We start from the raw sequence: 13482 nt of genomic DNA, 5'->3' as shown, positions 1-13482 counted from the left end.
CAGAAAGAGCTAGCCTGGAAAGCTGTTGCTCAGCCTCATCTGCCCATGGCACTGCTCGCACAGAGGCACAGAGATTGGGGCTGCTTGCTTGTCTTGTCCCCTCAAACTTCAAACGTAGCTTAGGTGGTCTGTGCCGGGCGCCTTTGGCAGCCCTGCTCTGAAAATGCGAACGTCTGCAGATAGCTCGCAGGCAGAAAGAGCTAGCCTGGAAAGCTCTTGCTCAGCGTCATCTGCCCATGGCACTGCTCGCACAGAGGCACAGAGACTGGGGCTGCTTGCTTGTCTTGTCCCCCCAAACTTCAAACGTAGATTAGGTGGTCTCTGCTGGGCGCCTCCGGCAGCCCTGCTCCGAAAATGCGAACGTCTGCAGATAGCTCGCAGGCAGAAAAAGCTAGCCTGGAAAGCTGTTGCTCAGCCTCATCTGCCCATGGCACTGCTCGCACAGAGGCACAGAGACTGGGGCTGCTTGCTTGTCTTGTCCCCTCAAACTTCAAATGTATCTTAGGTGGTCTGTGCCGGGCGCCTCCGGCAGCCCTGCTCTGAAAATGCGAACGTCTGCAGATAGCTCGCAGCAGAAAGAGCTAGCCTGGAAAGCTGTTGCTCAGCCTCATCTGCCCATGGCACTGCTCGCACAGAGGCACAGAGACTGGGGCTGCTTGCTTGTCTTGTCCCCTCAAACTTCAAACGTAGCTTAGGTGGTCCGTGCCGGGCGCTTCTGGCAGCCCTGCTCTGAAAATGCGAACGTCTGCAGATAGCTCGCAAGCAGAAAGAGCTAGCCTGGAAAGCTGTTGCTCAGCCTCATCTGTCCATGGCACTGCTCGCACAGAGGCACAGAGACTGGGGCTGCTTGCTTGTCTTGTCCCCTCAAACTTCAAACGTATCTTAGGTGGCCTCTGCTGGGCGCCTTTGGCAGCCCTGCTCCGAAAATGCGAACGTCTGCAGATAGCTCGCAGCAGAAAGAGCTAGCCTGGAAAGCTGTTGCTCAGCCTCATCTGCCCATGGCACTGCTTGCACAGAGGCACAGAGACTGGGGCTGCTTGATCGTCTTGTCCCCTCAAACTTCAAACGTAGCTTAGGTGGTCCGTGCCGGGCGCTTCTGGCAGCCCTGCTCCGAAAATGCGAACGTCTGCAGATAGCTCGCAGGCAGAAAGAGCTAGCCTGGAAAGCTGTTGCTCAGCCTCATCTGCCCATGGCACTGCTCGCACAGAGGCACAGAGACTGGGGCTGCTTGCTTGTCTTGTCCCCTCAAACTTCAAACGTAGCTTAGGTGGTCCGTGCCGGGCGCCTTTGGCAGCCCTGCTCCGAAAATGCGAACGTCTGCAGGTAGCTCGCAGGCAGAAAGAGCTAGCCTGGAAAGCTGTTGCTCAGCCTCATCTGCCCATGGCACTGCTCGCACAGAGGCACAGAGACTGGGGCTGCTTGCTTGTCTTGTCCCCTCAAACTTCAAACGTATCTTAGGTGGTCTCTGCTGGGCGCCTTTGGCAGCCCTGCTCCGAAAATGCGAACGTCTGCAGATAGCTCGCAGGCAGAAAAAGCTAGCCTGGAAAGCTGTTGCTCAGCCTCATCTGCCCATGGCACTGCTCACACAGAGGCACAGAGACTGGGGCTGCTTGCGTGTCTTGTCCCCTCAAACTTCAAACGTAGCTTAGGTGGTCTGTGCCGGGCGCCTTTGGCAGCCCTGTTCCAAAAATGTGAACGTCTGCAGATAGCTCGCAGGCAGAAAGAGCTAACCTGGAAAGCTGTTGCTCAGCCTCATCTGCCCATGGCACTGCTCGCACAGAGGCACAGAGACTGGGGCTGCTTGCTTGTCTTGTCCCCTCAAACTTCAAACGTAGCTTAGGTGGTCCGTGCCGGGCGCCTCCGGCAGCCCTGCTCCGAAAATGCGAACGTCTGCAGATAGCTCGCAGGCAGAAAGAGCTAGTCTGGAAAGCTGTTGCTCAGCCTCATCTGCCCATGGCACTGCTTGCACAGAGGCACAGAGACTGGGGCTGCTTGCTTGTCTTGTCCCCTCAAACTTCAAACGTAGCTTAGGTGGTCTGTGCTGGGCTCCGTTGGCAGTCCTGCTCCGAAAATGCGAATGTCTGCAGATAGCTCGCAGACAGAAAGAGCTAGCCTGGAAAGCTGTTGCTCAGCCTCATCTGCCCATGGCACTGCTCGCACAGAGGCACAGAGACTGGGGCTGCTTGCTTGTCTTGTCCCCTCAAACATCAAACGTATCTTAGGTGGTCTCTGCTGGGCGCCTTTGGCAGCCCTGCTCCGAAAATGCGAACGTCTGCAGATAGCTCGCAGGCAGAAAGAGCTAGCCTGGAAAGCTGTTGCTCAGCCTCATCTGCCCATGGCACTGCTCGCACAGAGGCACAGAGACTGGGGCTGCTTGCTTGTCTTGTCCCCTCAAACTTCAAACGTATCTTAGGTGGTCTCTGCTGGGCGCCTTTGGCAGCCCTGCTCCGAAAATGCGAACGTCTGCAGATAGCTCGCAGGCAGAAAGAGCTAGCCTGGAAAGCTGTTGCTCAGCCTCATCTGCCCATGGCACTGCTCGCACAGAGGCACAGAGACTGGGGCTGCTTGCTTGTCTTGTCCCCTGAAACTTCAAACGTAGCTTTGGTGGTCCGTGCCGGGCGCCTTTGGCAGCCCTGCTCCGAAAATGTGAACGTCTGCACAGATCTCGCAGGCAGAAAGAGCTAGTCTGGAAAGCTGTTGCTCAGCCTCATCTGCCCATGGCACTGCTCGCACAGAGGCACAAAGACTGGGGCTGCTTGCTTGTCTTGTCCCCTCAAACTTCAAATGTAGCTTAGGTGGTCTGTGCCGGGCGCCTCCGGCAGCCCTGCTCTTGAAAATGTGAACGTCTGCAGATAGCTCGCAGGCAGAAAGAGCTAGCCTGGAAAGCTGTTGCTCAGCCTCATCTGCCCATGGCACTGCTCGCACAGAGGCACAGAGACTGGGGCTGCTTGCTTGTCTTGTCCCCTGAAACTTCAAACGTAGCTTTGGTGGTCCGTGCCGGGCGCCTTTGGCAGCCCTGCTCCGAAAATGCGAACGTCTGCAGATAGCTCGCAGCAGAAAGAGCTAGCCTGGAAAGCTGTTGCTCAGCCTCATCTGCCCATGGCACTGCTCGCACAGAGGCACAGAGACTGGGGCTGCTTGCTTGTCTTGCCCCCTCAGACTTCAAACGTAGCTTAGGTGGTCTCTGCTGGGCGCCTTTGGCAGCCCTGCTCCGAAAATGCGAACGTCTGCAGATAGCTCGCAGGCAGAAAGAGCTAGCCTGGAAAGCTGTTGCTCAGCCTCATCTGCCCATGGCACTGCTCGCACAGAGGCACAGAGACTGGGGCTGCTTGCTTGTCTTGTCCCCTCAAACTTCAAATGTATCTTAGGTGGTCTGTGCCGGGCGCCTCCGGCAGCCCTGCTCTGAAAATGCGAACGTCTGCAGATAGCTCGCAGCAGAAAGAGCTAGCCTGGAAAGCTGTTGCTCAGCCTCATCTGCCCATGGCACTGCTCGCACAGAGGCACAGAGACTGGGGCTGCTTGCTTGTCTTGTCCCCTCAAACTTCAAACGTAGCTTAGGTGGTCCGTGCCGGGCGCTTCTGGCAGCCCTGCTCTGAAAATGCGAACGTCTGCAGATAGCTCGCAAGCAGAAAGAGCTAGCCTGGAAAGCTGTTGCTCAGCCTCATCTGTCCATGGCACTGCTCGCACAGAGGCACAGAGACTGGGGCTGCTTGCTTGTCTTGTCCCCTCAAACTTCAAACGTATCTTAGGTGGTCTCTGCTGGGCGCCTTTGGCAGCCCTGCTCCGAAAATGCGAACGTCTGCAGATAGCTCGCAGCAGAAAGAGCTAGCCTGGAAAGCTGTTGCTCAGCCTCATCTGCCCATGGCACTGCTTGCACAGAGGCACAGAGACTGGGGCTGCTTGATCGTCTTGTCCCCTCAAACTTCAAACGTAGCTTAGGTGGTCCGTGCCGGGCGCTTCTGGCAGCCCTTCTCCGAAAATGCGAACGTCTGCAGATAGCTCGCAGGCAGAAAGAGCTAGCCTGGAAAGCTGTTGCTCAGCCTCATCTGCCCATGGCACTGCTCGCACAGAGGCACAGAGACTGGGGCTGCTTGCTTGTCTTGTCCCCTCAAACTTCAAACGTAGCTTAGGTGGTCCGTGCCGGGCGCCTTTGGCAGCCCTGCTCCGAAAATGCGAACGTCTGCAGGTAGCTCGCAGGCAGAAAGAGCTAGCCTGGAAAGCTGTTGCTCAGCCTCATCTGCCCATGGCACTGCTCGCACAGAGGCACAGAGACTGGGGCTGCTTGCTTGTCTTGTCCCCTCAAACTTCAAACGTATCTTAGGTGGTCTCTGCTGGGCGCCTTTGGCAGCCCTGCTCCGAAAATGCGAACGTCTGCAGATAGCTCGCAGGCAGAAAAAGCTAGCCTGGAAAGCTGTTGCTCAGCCTCATCTGCCCATGGCACTGCTCACACAGAGGCACAGAGACTGGGGCTGCTTGCGTGTCTTGTCCCCTCAAACTTCAAACGTAGCTTAGGTGGTCTGTGCCGGGCGCCTTTGGCAGCCCTGTTCCAAAAATGTGAACGTCTGCAGATAGCTCGCAGGCAGAAAGAGCTAACCTGGAAAGCTGTTGCTCAGCCTCATCTGCCCATGGCACTGCTCGCACAGAGGCACAGAGACTGGGGCTGCTTGCTTGTCTTGTCCCCTCAAACTTCAAACGTAGCTTAGGTGGTCCGTGCCGGGCGCCTCCGGCAGCCCTGCTCCGAAAATGCGAACGTCTGCAGATAGCTCGCAGGCAGAAAGAGCTAGTCTGGAAAGCTGTTGCTCAGCCTCATCTGCCCATGGCACTGCTTGCACAGAGGCACAGAGACTGGGGCTGCTTGCTTGTCTTGTCCCCTCAAACTTCAAACGTAGCTTAGGTGGTCTGTGCTGGGCTCCGTTGGCAGTCCTGCTCCGAAAATGCGAATGTCTGCAGATAGCTCGCAGGCAGAAAGAGCTAGCCTGGAAAGCTGTTGCTCAGCCTCATCTGCCCATGGCACTGCTCGCACAGAGGCACAGAGACTGGGGCTGCTTGCTTGTCTTGTCCCCTCAAACATCAAACGTATCTTAGGTGGTCTCTGCTGGGCGCCTTTGGCAGCCCTGCTCCGAAAATGCGAACGTCTGCAGATAGCTCGCAGGCAGAAAGAGCTAGCCTGGAAAGCTGTTGCTCAGCCTCATCTGCCCATGGCACTGCTCGCACAGAGGCACAGAGACTGGGGCTGCTTGCTTGTCTTGTCCCCTCAAACTTCAAACGTATCTTAGGTGGTCTCTGCTGGGCGCCTTTGGCAGCCCTGCTCCGAAAATGCGAACGTCTGCAGATAGCTCGCAGGCAGAAAGAGCTAGCCTGGAAAGCTGTTGCTCAGCCTCATCTGCCCATGGCACTGCTCGCACAGAGGCACAGAGACTGGGGCTGCTTGCTTGTCTTGTCCCCTGAAACTTCAAACGTAGCTTTGGTGGTCCGTGCCGGGCGCCTTTGGCAGCCCTGCTCCGAAAATGTGAACGTCTGCAGAGATCTCGCAGGCAGAAAGAGCTAGTCTGGAAAGCTGTTGCTCAGCCTCATCTGCCCATGGCACTGCTCGCACAGAGGCACAAAGACTGGGGCTGCTTGCTTGTCTTGTCCCCTCAAACTTCAAATGTAGCTTAGGTGGTCTGTGCCGGGCGCCTCCGGCAGCCCTGCTCTTGAAAATGTGAACGTCTGCAGATAGCTCGCAGGCAGAAAGAGCTAGCCTGGAAAGCTGTTGCTCAGCCTCATCTGCCCATGGCACTGCTCGCACAGAGGCACAGAGACTGGGGCTGCTTGCTTGTCTTGTCCCCTGAAACTTCAAACGTAGCTTTGGTGGTCCGTGCCGGGCGCCTTTGGCAGCCCTGCTCCGAAAATGCGAACGTCTGCAGATAGCTCGCAGCAGAAAGAGCTAGCCTGGAAAGCTGTTGCTCAGCCTCATCTGCCCATGGCACTGCTCGCACAGAGGCACAGAGACTGGGGCTGCTTGCTTGTCTTGCCCCCTCAGACTTCAAACGTAGCTTAGGTGGTCTCTGATGGGCGCCTTTGGCAGCCCTGCTCCGAAAATGCGAACGTCTGCAGATAGCTCGCAGGCAGAAAGAGCTAGCCTGGAAAGCTGTTGCTCAGCCTCATCTGCCCATGGCACTGCTCGCACAGAGGCACAGAGACTGGGGCTGCTTGCTTGTCTTGCCCCCTCAAACTTCAAACGTAGCTTTGGTGGTCCGTGCCGGGCGCTTCTGGCAGCCCTGCTCCGAAAATGCGAACGTCTGCAGATAGCTCGCAGGCAGAAAGAGCTAGCCTGGAAAGCTGTTGCTCAGCCTCATCTGCCCATGGCACTGCTCGCACAGAGGCACAGAGACTGGGGCTGCTTGCTTGTCTTGTCCCCTGAAACTTCAAACGTAGCTTAGGTGGTCCGTGCCGGGCGCCGTTGGCAGCCCTGCTCCGAAAATGCAAACGTCTGCAGATAGCTCGCAGGCAGAAAGAGCTAGCCTGGAAAGCTGTTGCTCAGCCTCATCTGCCCATGGCACTGCTCGCACAGAGGCACAGAGACTGGGGCTGCTTGCTTGTCTTGTCCCCTCAAACTTCAAACGTAGATTAGGTGGTCTCTGCTGGGCGCCTCCGGCAGCCCTGCTCCGAAAATGCGAACGTCTGCAGATAGCTCGCAGCAGAAAGAGCTAGCCTGGAAAGCTGTTGCTCAGCCTCATCTGCCCATGGCACTGCTCGCACAGAGGCACAGAGACTGGGGCTGCTTGCTTGTCTTGTCCCCTCAAACTTCAAACGTAGCTTAGGTGGTCCGTGCCAGGCGCTTCTGGCAGCCCTGCTCCGAAAATGCGAACGTCTGCAGATAGCTCGCAGGCAGAAAGAGCTAGCCTGGAAAGCTGTTGCTCAGCCTCATCTGCCCATGGCACTGCTCGCACAGAGGCACAGAGACTGGGGCTGCTTGCTTGTCTTGTCCCCTGAAACTTCAAACGTAGCTTAGGTGGTCCGTGCCGGGCGCCTTTGGCAGCCCTGCTCCGAAAATGCGAACGTCTGCAGGTAGCTCGCGGGCAGAAAGAGCTAGCCTGGAAAGCTGTTGCTCAGACTCATCTGCCCATGGCACTGCTCGTACAGAGGCACAGAGACTGGGGCTGCTTGCTTGTCTTGTCCCCCCAAATTTCAAACGTAGCTTAGGTGGTCTGTGCTGGGCGCCTCCGGCAGCCCTGCTCCGAAAATGCGAACGTCTGCAGATAGCTCGCAGGCAGAAAAAGCTAGCCTGGAAAGCTGTTGCTCAGCCTCATCTGCCCATGGCACTGCTCGCACAGAGGCACAGAGACTGGGGCTGCTTGCTTGTCTTGTTCCCTCAAACTTCAAACGTAGCTTAGGTGGTCCGTGCCGGGTGCTTGCGGCAGCCCTGCTCCGAAAATGCGAACATCTGCAGATAGCTCGCAGGCAGAAAGAGCTAGCCTGGAAAGCTTTTGCTCAGCCTCATCTGCCCATGGCACTGCTCGCACAGAGGCACAGAGACTGGGGCTGCTTGCTTGTCTTGTCCCCTCAAACTTCAAACGTAGCTTAGGTGGTCTGTGCTGGGCGTCTTTGGCAGCCCTGCTCCGAAAATGCGAACGTCTGCAGATAGCTCGCAGGCAGAAAGAGCTAGCCTGGAAAGCTGTTGCTCAGCCTCATCTGCCCATGGCACTGCTCGCACAGAGGCACAGAGACTGGGGCTACTTGCTTGTCTTGCACCCTGAAACTTCAAACGTAGCTTAGGTGGTCCGTGCCGGGCGCCTCCGGCAGCCCTGCTCCAAAAATGCGAACGTCTGCAGATAGCTCGCAGGCAGAAAGAGCTAGCCTGGAAAGCTGTTGCTCAGCCTCATCTGCCCATGGCACTGCTCGCACAGAGGCACAGAGACTGGGGCTGCTTGCTTGTCTTGCCCCCTCAGACTTCAAACGTAGCTTAGGTGGTCCGTGCCGGGCGCCTCCGGCAGCCCTGCTCCGAAAATGCGAACGTCTGCAGATAGCTCGCAGCCAGAAAGAGCTAGCCTGGAAAGCTGTTGCTCAGCCTCATCTGCCCATGGCACTGCTCGCACAGAGGCACAGAGACTGGGGCTGCTTGCTTGTCTTGTCCCCTCAAACTTCAAACGTAGCTTTGGTGGTCCGTGCCGGGCGCTTCTGGCAGCCCTGCTCCGAAAATGCGAACGTCTGCAGATAGCTCGCAGGCAGAAAGAGCTAGCCTGGAAAGCTGTTGCTCAGCCTCATCTGCCCATAGCACTGCTCGCACAGAGGCACAGAGACTGGGGCTGCTTGCTTGTCTTGTCCTCTCAAACTTCAAACGTAGATTAGGTGGTCTCTGCTGGGCGCCTCCGGCAGCCCTGCTCCGAAAATGCGAACGTCTGCAGATAGCTCGCAGGCAGAAAGAGCTAGCCTGGAAAGCTGTTGCTCAGCCTCATCTGCCCATGGCACTGCTTGCACAGAGGCACAGAGACTGGGGCTGCTTGCTTGTCATGTCCCCTCAAACTTCAAACGTAGCTTAGGTGGTCCGTGCCGGATGCTTGTGGCAGCGCTGCTCTGAAAACGCGAACATCTGCAGATAGCTCGCAGGCAGAAAGAGCTAGCCTGGAAAGCTGTTGCTCAGCCTCATCTGCCCATGGCACTGCTCGCACAGAGGCACAGAGACTGGGGCTGCTTGCTTGTCTTCTCCCCTCAAACTTCAAACGTAGATTAGGTGGTCTCTGCTGGGCGCCTCCGGCAGCCCTGCTCCGAAAATGCGAACGTCTGCAGATAGCTCGCAGGCAGAAAGAGCTAGCCTGGAAAGCTGTTGCTCAGCCTCATCTGCCCATGGCACTGCTCGCACAGAGGCACAGAGACTGGGGCTGCTTGCTTGTCTTGCCCCCTCAGACTTCAAACGTAGCTTAGGTGGTCCGTGCCGGGCGCCTCCGGCAGCCCTGCTCTGAAAATGCGAACGTCTGCAGATAGCTCGCAGCAGAAAGAGCTAGCCTGGAAAGCTGTTCTCAGACTCATCTGCCCATGGCACTGCTCGCACAGAGGCACAGAGACTGGGGCTGCTTGCTTGTCTTGTCCCCTCAAACTTCAAAAGTAGCTTAGGTGGTCCGTGCCGGGCGCTTCTGGCAGCCCTGCTCCGAAAATGCAAACGTCTGCAGATAGCTCGCAGGCAGAAAGAGCTAGCCTGGAAAGCTCTTGCTCAGCCTCATCTGCCCATGGCACTGCTTGCACAGAGGCACAGAGACTGGGGCTGCTTGCTTGTCTTGTCCCCTTAAACTTCAAACGTAGCTTAGGTGGTCTGTGCTGGGCTCCTTTGGCAGTCCTGCTCCGAAAATGCGAACGTCTGCAGATAGCTTGCAGCCAGAAAGAGCTAGCCTGGAAAGCTGTTGCTCAGCCTCATCTGCCCATGGCACTGCTCGCACAGAGGCACAGAGACTGGGGCTGCTTGCTTGTCTTGTCCCCTCAAACTTCAAACGTAGCTTAGGTGGTCTCTGCTGGGCGCCTCCGGCAGCCCTGCTCCGAAAATGCGAAAGTCTGCAGATAGCTCGCAGCAGAAAGAGCTAGCCTGGAAAGCTGTTGCTCAGCCTCATCTGCCCATGGCACTGCTCGCACAGAGGCACAGAGACTGGGGATGCTTGCTTGTCTTGCCCCCTCAGACTTCAAACGTAGCTTAGGTGGTCTCTGATGGGCGCCTTTGGCAGCCCTGCTCCGAAAATGCGAACGTCTGCAGATAGCTCGCAGGCAGAAAGAACTAGCCTGGAAAGCTGTTGCTCAGCCTCATCTGCCCATGGCACTGCTCGCACAGAGGCACAGAGACTGGGGCTGCTTGCTTGTCTTGTCCCCTCAAACTTCAAACGTAGCTTTGGTGGTCCGTGCCGGGCGCTTCTGGCAGCCCTGCTCCGAAAATGCGAACGTCTGCAGATAGCTCGCAGGCAGAAAGAGCTAGCCTGGAAAGCTGTTGCTCAGCCTCATCTGCCCATGGCACTGCTCGCACAGAGGCACAGAGACTGGGGCTGCTTGCTTGTCTTGTCCCATGAAACTTCAAACGTAGCTTAGGTGGTCCGTGCCGGGCGCCGTTGGCAACCCTGCTCCGAAAATGCAAACGTCTGCAGATAGCTCGCAGGCAGAAAGAGCTAGCCTGGAAAGCTGTTGCTCAGCCTCATCTGCCCATGGCACTGCTCGCACAGAGGCACAGAGACTGGGGCTGCTTGCTTGTCTTGTCCCCTCAAACTTCAAACGTAGCTTAGGTGGTCCGTGCCGGGCGCTTCTGGCAGCCCTGCTCCGAAAATGCGAACGTCTGCAGATAGCTCGCAGGCAGAAAGAGCTAGCCTGGAAAGCTGTTGCTCAGCCTCATCTGCCCATGGCACTGCTCGCACAGAGGCACAGAGACTGGGGCTGCTTGCTTGTCTTGTCCCCTCAAACTTCAAACGTAGCTTAGGTGGTCCGTGCCGGGCGCCTTTGGCAGCCCTGCTCCGAAAATGCGAACGTCTGCAGGTAGCTCGCGGGCAGAAAGAGCTAGCCTGGAAAGCTGTTGCTCAGACTCATCTGCCCATGGCACTGCTCGTACAGAGGCACAGAGACTGGGGCTGCTTGCTTGTCTTGTCCCCCCAAACTTCAAACGTAGATTAGGTGGTCTCTGCTGGGCGCCTCCGGCAGCCCTGCTCCGAAAATGCGAACGTCTGCAGATAGCTCGCAGGCAGAAAAAGCTAGCCTGGAAAGCTGTTGCTCAGCCTCATCTGCCCATGGCACTGCTCGCACAGAGGCACAGAGACTGGGGCTGCTTGCTTGTCTTGTTCCCTCAAACTTCAAACGTAGCTTAGGTGGTCCGTGCCGGGTGCTTGCGGCAGCCCTGCTCCGAAAATGCGAACATCTGCAGATAGCTCGCAGGCAGAGAAGAGCTAGCCTGGAAAGCTGTTGCTCAGCCTCATCTGCCCATGGCACTGCTCGCACAGAGGCACAGAGACTGGGGCTGCTTGCTTGTCTTGCCCCTCAGACTTCAAACGTAGCTTAGGTGGTCCGTGCCGGGCGCCTCCGGCAGCCCTGCTCCGAAAATGCGAACGTCTGCAGATAGCTCGCAGCCAGAAAGAGCTAGCCTGGAAAGCTGTTGCTCAGCCTCATCTGCCCATGGCACTGCTCGCACAGAGGCACAGAGACTGGGGCTGCTTGCTTGTCTTGTCCCCTCAAACTTCAAACGTAGCTTTGGTGGTCCGTGCCGGGCGCCTTTGGCAGCCCTGCTCCGAAAATGCGAACGTCTGCAGATAGCTCGCAGGCAGAAAGAGCTAGCCTGGAAAGCTGTTGCTCAGCCTCATCTGCCCATAGCACTGCTCGCACAGAGGCACAGAGACTGGGGCTGCTTGCTTGTCTTGTCCTCTCAAACTTCAAACGTAGATTAGGTGGTCTCTGCTGGGCGCCTCCGCAGCCCTGCTCCGAAAATGCGAACGTCTGCAGATAGCTCGCAGGCAGAAAGAGCTAGCCTGGAAAGCTGTTGCTCAGCCTCATCTGCCCATGGCACTGCTTGCACAGAGGCACAGAGACTGGGGCTGCTTGCTTGTCATGTCCCTCAAACTTCAAACGTAGCTTAGGTGGTCCGTGCCGGATGCTTGTGGCATGCGCTGCTCTGAAAACGCGAACGTCTGCAGATAGCTCGCAGGGCAGAAAGAGCTAGCCGGGAAAGCTGTTGCTCAGCCTCATCTGCCCATGGCACTGCTCGCACAGAGGCACAGAGACTGGGGCTGCTTGCTTGTCTTGTCCCCTCAACTTCAAACGTAGATTAGGTGGTCTCTGCTGGGCGCCTCCGGCAGCCCTGCTCCGAAAATGCGAACGTCTGCAGATAGCTCGCAGGCAGAAAGAGCTAGCCTGGAAAGCTGTTGCTCAGCCTCATCTGCCCATGGCACTGCTCGCACAGAGCACAGAGACTGGGGCTGCTTGCTTGTCTTGCCCCCTCAGACTTCAAACGTAGCTTAGGTGGTCCGTGCCGGGCGCCTCCGGCAGCCCTGCTCTGAAAATGCGAACGTCTGCAGATAGCTCGCAGCAGAAAGAGCTAGCCTGGAAAGCTGTTGCTCAGACTCATCTGCCCATGGCACTGCTCGCACAGAGGTACAGAGACTGGGGCTGCTTGCTTGTCTTGTCCCCTCAAACTTCAAAAGTAGCTTAGGTGGTCCGTGCCGGGCGCTTCTGGCAGCCCTGCTCCGAAAATGCAAACGTCTGCAGATAGCTCGCAGGCAGAAAGAGCTAGCCTGGAAAGCTCTTGCTCAGCCTCATCTGCCCATGGCACTGCTTGCACAGAGGCACAGAGACTGGGGCTGCTTGCTTGTCTTGTCCCCTTAAACTTCAACGTAGCTTAGGTGGTCTGTGCTGGCTCCTTTGGCAGTCCTGCTCCGAAAATGCGAACGTCTGCAGATAGCTCGCAGGCAGAAAGAGCTAGCCTGAAAGCTGTTGCTCAGCCTCATCTGCCCATGGCACTGCTCGCACAGAGGCACAGAGACTGGGGCTGCTTGCTTGTCTTGTCCCCTCAAACTCAAACGTAGCTTAGGTGGTCTCTGCTGGGCGCCTCCGGCAGCCCTGCTCCGAAAATGCGAAAGTCTGCAGATAGCTCGCAGCAGAAAGAGCTAGCCTGAAAGCTGTTGCTCAGCCTCATCTGGCCCATGCACTGCTCGCACAGAGGCACAGAGACTGGGGCTGCTTGCTTGTCTTGTCCCCTCAAACTTCAAACGTAGCTTAGGTGGTCCGTGCCGGGTGCCTGTGGCAGCCCTGCTCCGAAAATGCGAACGTCTGCAGATAGCTCGCAGGCAGAAAGAGCTAGCCTGGAAAGCTGTTGCTCAGCCTCATCTGCCCATGGCACTGCTCGCACAGAGGCACAGAGACTGGGCTGCTTGCTGTCTTGTCCCCTGAAACTTCAAACGTAGCTTAGGTGGTCCGTGCCGGGCCGCCGTTGGCAACCCTGCTCCGAAAATGCAAACGTCTGCAGATAGCTCGCAGGCAGAAAGAGCTAGCCTGGAAAGCTGTTGCTCAGCCTCATCTGCCCATGGCACTGCTCGCACAGAGGCACAGAGACTGGGGCTGCTTGCTTGTCTTGCCCCTCAGACTTCAAACGTATCTTTTGGCTGTTGTGCCGGGCGCCTTTGGCAGCCCTGCTCCGAAAATGCAAACGTCTGCAGATAGCTCGCAGGCAGAAAGAGCTAGCCTGGAAAGCTGTTGCTCAGACTCTTCTGCCCATGGCACTGCTCGCACAGAGGCACAGAGACTGGGGCTGCTTGCTTGTCTTGTCCCCTCAAACTTCAAAAGTAGCTTAGGTGGTCCGTGCCGGGCGCTTCTGGCAGCCCTGCTCCGAAAATGCAAACGTCTGCAGATAGCTCGCAGGCAGAAAGAGCTAGCCTGGAAAGCTCTTGCTCAGCTCATCTGCCCATGGCACTGCTTGCACAGAGGCACAGAGACTGGGGCTGCTTGCTTGTCTTGTCCCCTTAAACTTCAAACGTAGCTTAGGTGGTCTGA

This window comes from Opisthocomus hoazin, chromosome 16 (assembly GCF_030867145.1).
Source record: "Opisthocomus hoazin isolate bOpiHoa1 chromosome 16, bOpiHoa1.hap1, whole genome shotgun sequence".
Taxonomy (NCBI): Eukaryota; Metazoa; Chordata; class Aves; order Opisthocomiformes; family Opisthocomidae; genus Opisthocomus; species Opisthocomus hoazin.
Note: the sequence above shows the minus strand (reverse complement) of the source record.